This window comes from Rattus norvegicus, chromosome 6, assembly GCF_036323735.1.
Source record: "Rattus norvegicus strain BN/NHsdMcwi chromosome 6, GRCr8, whole genome shotgun sequence".
Taxonomy (NCBI): domain Eukaryota; kingdom Metazoa; phylum Chordata; class Mammalia; order Rodentia; family Muridae; genus Rattus; species Rattus norvegicus.
Window position 1 is genome coordinate 89,009,553 of NC_086024.1, and position 7,110 is coordinate 89,016,662.

At 40.1% G+C, this 7,110-nt stretch overlaps 1 pseudogene; it reads left to right on the plus strand.

Annotated features, from left to right (window-relative positions):
* Positions 1 to 5,157: 5,157 nt before the first annotated feature.
* Vdac1-ps15 (voltage-dependent anion channel 1, pseudogene 15) lies at positions 5,158 to 6,173 on the plus strand (annotated as a pseudogene).
* Positions 6,174 to 7,110: the final 937 nt, after the last annotated feature.

A 7,110-nucleotide genomic window follows, 5' to 3' on the forward strand; every position in this document is an offset into this window, starting at 1 on the left:
GACGTGATTTGAACTGCTAAAAATCAGCTTTGGTAGACCTAATGAATGTGTATAATACAAATTTAGCCAAAAGCAAAATCACTGCTTTCAAATTGTTTTAAGGATTGTATTTTCTTTGGCATTGCTTACTTTTTCTACATTTAACCTATTTTTAAACTAGGAAATTATCAGTTGCATGGTAAGATGTGGATTTTGAGACTGGTGTTCTTTGAATACATCTTTCATTTAAAATGACTAGTTATGTTCAAAACTCATTATCAAAATAATCTGCTATTGCTTAAACATTTCAAAAAAGAATTTATCATTTTTAGTATTTGGCCTCGAATTTATTCATAATGTACTTTTAAAATACATACACTTCATGTGGTGATCTCTCAGTTGGTGGGATGTTCTTGGCAAGAGTGGTGCCGGCAGACTAAATTGGAGTATTCTGGACCAAAGCTAATTTAGTAATTTTCTGTGGATTTGCCCTTTCATAACTGTGGGAGGATTTTCTTATTCACACAAAAGTTAGACTAAATGTAAAGCTAAAAAAACATTTTTAGGAAATATTTCTGATGAGCACACATTCCTACCATGTATGGAAAGGCAGAGAGTACTAACCCATGCTTCCCCACCCCCCCGGGTCCAGGTTTAGGGGTGGAAGATCTTAGAGTTTTTTTCTGCGAGAAATCGTTCTAATATATTAATACATTATGATTTTGCTAACAAAATTCAAAGTTTTCTTGGTGTTAGAGGATTCTTCATTGGTTATTTAAATTTTTTGTTTTATGTTGGAGACTGAATCCACAACTTCTTGAATGTGGGTAACCACTTTAACCCCCAAGTTGTATCTCTTGACCCCATGTGTTTGTTTTAACATGGGGATTGCAGACAGCCATTGCCAGTCAGTGGGGAACACACACCAATTCCAACCTCTCTCTCTTCTCTTGGAGGTTCAATGAAGTTAGAAATAGGGGACTATCTCTCATAATCTTATTCTCACAAAAGAAGTCAGACATCTGTTCAGTTTCTTGTTACCAGGTGCTGAACTCAATGTTATCATAGCATCAACACAATGCTTACAGTATTTGTATTCAACTGGTTATTCCCACTTACAGGTAAGGAAGCCTGAGGCTCAACAGAGTTAAGGGTAAACCAGCCCAAAGGTGAAGAGTGATTCTACTGTTTAATTGGAATTATATTAAATTCTACTTGGTGATGTTACTATTTAAACTATTCCAATATTTAGACTATAGAATCAGCCTGGCTGCCAGGACTCTGAACCACTCTCTGGTATAACTCTTTTCTCACCTAAATGTTTGGTAATGTTTCAATACTCTATAACTGTCTCTACCTTCTACCCAGGCCCTGTTCTGTGGAGATGCCTAAAAGTGGAAATCACACTTTTCTTGTCTTTTTGTGAAAGAAGATAATTAGAAAACATACTTATAGTAGAGTATTGGGAGTTTTGTACAACGTATTGTTTTCGAAATTATGTAACATTTCCTAAAATATGAGAACATTCCTGCCTTTACACAACCATAAGATTTCCTCACTTAAAAATGATGCTGTATTGCTTATTGCAGGAGAGGGGGAAGGGAGAAAGTTGAGCGGGAGGGAGGGAGAGAGAAAGAGAGAGAGAGAAGGAGAGAGCAAGAGAAGAGGAAAGAGGGGCAGGGACAGAAGGGAGAGGGGGGAGGGAGAGAGAAAAAAGGAGAGGGGAGAAGTAGAGGGGAGGAGGAGAGGGATAGGGAAAGGGAGAGGGAGAGGGAGAGGGAGAGGGAGAGGGAGAGGGAGGGAGAGGGAGAGGGAGAGGGAGAGAGAGAGGGAGAGGGAGAGGGAGAGGGAGAGGGAGAGGGAGAGGGAGAGGGAGAGGGAGAGGGAGATTAATCAGAATTAAATGCTACCTTTTAACATGGGTTGAGAAGTGAAACCCAAAGTGCTCTTATAGGACTGATAGTATGCATTATTTTATATCATTTTTGAACATATTAATTTATGAAGAATAAAGCTGTTAATGTTCTGCTTAATAATTTCATTGTGACAATTAAAATTCTACAGGATGGTAAGTTGATTAATTTATCCTCCTAAAAAGGGCTTGCATGCTCAAAATTGCTTACTAATCAGTGAGGAATTCTCTAACACCAATTCAATTCAAATTCCAGTTAAAGAATGTGAGTTCTTTTAAAGATTTAAAAATTCATTTATATTTTAGATGAGGGGATTAGATATTTTTAAAAATTTTTTAAAAACTCTCAAGTTAATCCTAATTGAAATTTTGGCGTATTAAACTTACAAAATTTAAAATGTCCATGCAAAGTATAATTCCATGTAACAGGGCCTTCTTGTCCAAGCTGTGGTCATTTCTTTTCTAAGTGTGATTTTACTGCGCTGTCAGATGAGAATGGAAAGCCTTGCAAGACTCAATTGTCCCTATTAATAGCCCTCTTTGGCCCCTCCCCTTTTCTCTTGTATAAGTTCGGAGCTTTTCAATCTAGCCTGTGTTTTTCTCCTGATGCTAATTAATGAAACGTTAATAACAGCGGTAGAACCGCAGGGACCGCTAACTGCTGATGGAAATCTCAGCAAGATGTCCAGAACACCCCTCTTTACTTCTGCAGAAACACTGGCACCATTTTATGTCTGTCATAAAAGCCATCTTTGGACATTTTATTTCTAACAAAGGAGCCTAGTAAGACGCCCGGTTCCAGGCATTGCTACTGTGCTCTGGGAGAGCGACCTGCAACCTGTGAAAACAGTTGCGGTTCACTCGCTCATTTTACCTAGGAATCTGTGTTCTGGGAACACTGCTTAAACTAACTTTCTTTTTCTGTTGTTGTTTTTTGTTTGCTTGTTTGTTTTCCTGAAGGATATAAAGTATTTAAATGTTTGAAAAGGTTAAGTCATGCTTAAGTCATGGAGGAGTTATTAACATTTCCCTCTCCCATGATGAGAGAGTGGAGGAGGTAAAACCTGATGAATCGTTTGAGTGAATGAAAACTTTTGAAAGCTTTATCTGTTTGATGGGATCTGGGTGCTAATGGTCCTGAAGGACTCCCAGGACAGTGTTCTGGCATATGCCATTCCTGAAGAATAGAGAGGAAGGGCCATTTGTCATGTGGTTGGTCTCTGGGACTGAAGCACAGACCCCTATCCCATGTCAGGTCAGCCAGGAGCAAACAGCTGCGGGTTACAGGCAGGTAGAAGACGGAATACGGCGTTCCTTGTGTAGTTTGGGAGATTGGGTCCTGCATGTTGATCCAAGGCTGGCCCAAGGGGTCTGCACCCTCCATAAGCCTTGGGTGTACCTGGACTTTGGGAAAATACTATTGCTTCAAATTCTGATCAGTTTTTCTCTTTTGCCCCTCCAGCACCCAATATCTTTCTTTTTATATGTAGAATGACTTTGTATTATCTAACCTTGACCCTTGACAAATTCTTAATTCTTTTAAAAGAACATCTCCTTTTATTCGGATTGGGTTTCTGTTTGTTTGATTGGCTGGATTTTTTTTTTTTCGTTTGTTGTTTTGTTTTTTAATTGAGACTTGTCTGGCTTTGGGCTTGCTTTGTAGCAACACGAACCCCCCTTTCCTTCAGTGCTGAGACTACTGGCGTGCACCACCATGTCTGATTCTCATTCTGATTTGTAGTTTCCCTCCCCACCACTCCGCATAAGCCGCTGCACAAGCAAAATTGAAAGCATAAGAACCACACTGAGAATCTTCCCTAAGGAAATGGTTGATAAACCAATTCCCTTGAGAATTTACTAAGGTGTGTGAACACACAGATTTGACTGTGTGTGAGCCTTCGGAAGATAACTGGAGGTTAGGCTTTCTAAGCGAGAAAATGTAATGTTGAAGGCACCTTATTTTGTGTACTATTCGATCTGTGTAAACATCGGACTTGCTTCACACAGTTTGTTACTGAATAATAGAAGTGAGAGACACCATAATTTCAGACCATTATTTCTTCATGACTAACTGGTTTGATAAAGTGACTAATCATTAATATAGTAAAGAAAAATCAATATGAAGGCTGGGGTTATAGCTTAATGGTGGCTGGTTTGCTTAGTATGTAGAAGGCCCTGGGTTCCATTGACAGTTACCCTCTCTCAAGCAATATAATAAAAAATGAAAGATAAAGGCTATCCCATTACTATAGCAAGAATATTTTACTCTCTGATATTTTTTCTTATGGGTCATGGTTATTTTAAATTTAAATTGGAATTATGGAATGTGTAATGTGTATGTTGCATGCAATTTAATTATATTATTCCTTGGGAGTTTGGGTTTTTTTTTTGTTTGTTTGTTTGTGTGTTTGTTTGAGACACATTTTCTCTATGTAGACCTAGCTGTCCTGGAATTCTCTCTGTAGACTATGCTGACTTTGAACTTAGATGTGTCTATTCCTGGGAAATTGTTTATGTTATTAAATCACAATTTTATAGAGTCTTAATTGCATAAAATCAAGAACTACAAAAATAGTGAAGCAAAAATAAAAAGCAATGAATCAAAGAAATAACTCCAAATCTCACCAAAACGGTAATAACAAAAACTAGACAGCATTTTAAATATTCTTGGAGATATTACACACTATTAAGTTAGACCAAGGTCTGACTCAAGGCTGGTATTTCTATACCACTATGTATATAACACAAGTGATTCCAGCTATGAACATTTAGTTGTGAGTCAGATAGTGACTAATTGTTAGGCGAAAGGAGGGAAGAAAAAGACAAAATACCAAAACCAGCCCTTGATAAGTTTTAGGGGATCAGGGGTTCTGAAATTCTCCCAAATGGCTACTTCAGGTGGTTGTGACAGGCATAGTCCTTGTTCATTGTAGATGTTATTTTATTTAAGACAAATGCTGTATTTATCAGAGAGGCCTTTTCCTCTCGATAGCTTAGAATCATCCCAATAATTTCTTGGCCACAGGAAATTGAGGAAGAATGAGTTACTGGCAAAGCTATTTCTTTCACATTTATACATTTTCCCACCAAATGCACATATTCATAAAAGGGAAAAAATTTAGGAGTACCTTTACTGAGTTCTCTGCTTGGATTTGTTTGTTTGTTTCTGATTCAGGGTCTTTCTAGGCTGTGCTCTAATTATGTAGTCCAGCCTATCCTTAAACTTGTCCCTGCGCTCCCAGACTCCTCGCCGCAACCTGCGCAGTAGCTGCGGCTGCTCCCGCCATCACCGCCTCGGAGAATATGGCTGTGTCTCCCACATACACTGATCTTGCCAAGTCCGCCAGGGATGTCTTCACCAAGGACTACGGCTTTGGCTTAATAAAACTTGATTTGAAAACGAAGTCCGAGAATAGATTGGAATTTACTAGCTCAGTCTCTGCCAACACGGAGACCACCAAAGTGAACTGCAGTCTGGAAACCAAATACAGATGGACGGAGTATGGGGTGACGTTTACTGAGAAGTGGAACACAGACAACACCCTGGGCACTGAGACCACCGTGGAAGACCAGCTTGCTCGTGGACTGAAGCTGACCTTTGATTCGTCTTTCTCGCCTAACACTGGGGAAAAAAATGCTAAAATCAAGACAGGGTACAAGAGGGAGCATATCAACCTGGGCTGTGATGTGGACTTTGACATCACTGGGCCCTCAATCGGGGTTCTCTGGTGCTTGGCTATGAGGGTTGGCTGGCTGGCTACCAGATGAATTTTGAACCTCGAAGTCCCGAGTGACTCAGAGCAACTTCGCAGTTGGCTACAAGACAGACGAATTCCAGCTTCATACTAATGTGAATGATGGGACGGAGTTTGGTGGCTCCATTTACCAGAAGGTGAACAAGAAGTTGGAGACTGCTGTCAATCTCGCCTGGACCGCAGGAAACAGAAACACTCGCTTTGGAATAGCAGCCAAGTATCAGGTCGACCCTGATGCCTGCTTTTTGGCCAAAGTGAACAACTCCAGTCTAATTGGCTTAGGGTACACTCAGACCCTAAAGCCAGGTATCAAACTGACGCTGTCAGCCCTGCTGGATGGCAAGAATGTCAATGCGGGCAGCCACAAGCTTGGTTTAGGACTGGAATTTCAAGCATAAATGAATATTGTACAATCGTTAATTTTAAATTATTTTGCAGCATAGCTACCTTTAGAATTTAGTGTACCTTTTAATGTTATATGTTGGAGATACGAGAGTTGATAAATACCACGTTAGACCTCCAGGCTAACAATGACTCGGCTTTAAGGTGTTGACCATTTTAGAGGTACAGCGGAAACCCCATTCCAGGTAGGGTCTTCTTTAGCTGTAGGCGTGGGTTGGGGAGGAGCTCCTCTAGAGATGCCAGGCTGCAAGTGGAGGCTGGGAACGTGTGGACTCTTTGTAAATCTGTATCCAATCCACACATGAAATTGTGGCTTCCTGAACATCGAACCCTGGTGTCCCGATCCTGTCTGCTCTCAAGCATGTACACACCTACGTGAAAGGGACGAGTTTTTTTTTTTTTAGACAGATGGCCACGCCCTGTTCCTATCGTGCCCTGTTCCCATCCTAGCCCATCAGTTACCTGTTTTACACCAAAAGTAGTCTTTAGGGTGTGGCTAGCTATTTCTTTTGTGCCATTTTATGGTGGAGAGGGTGGGCATGATGGAGCCAGTCATTCAGGACTTAATTCTTTCTTGTGTTGTCGTGTGGTTTTCTTTCTTCTATTTTTTTTTAATTCCTTTTTTTTTTTTTTTTTTTTTTTTTTTGCCATTGCACCAGAGTATGAAATAGCTTCCGGGTTCTCCAGCTCTGAGCTGGGCCTGTGATTGTGGTCACACCCTGACAACACTAGGGATCTTAACGGACTCTTCTTGTAGCCACACCACTATTTTTTTTAACAGATTAAAGGGTACAGTATAGAGTCTTCCATTTTGTGTGTAATTAGCTCTCCCCCTTCGAAAGCTGTAATTAACATCACTTAAAATAAAACGAATAAAATACTGAAATCTCAAAATAAAACTTGTCGAAAATCTTTGTGTCTCGTTTTTTTTTTTGTCATTTATTTGCTATTTTTATTTACATTTTAAATGTTACCCCCTTTCCTGGGTTCCCCTCCAGAAACCCCCTATTCCACCCCCCTCCCCCTGCGTCTATGAGGGTGCTTCCTTACCCACCCAACCAC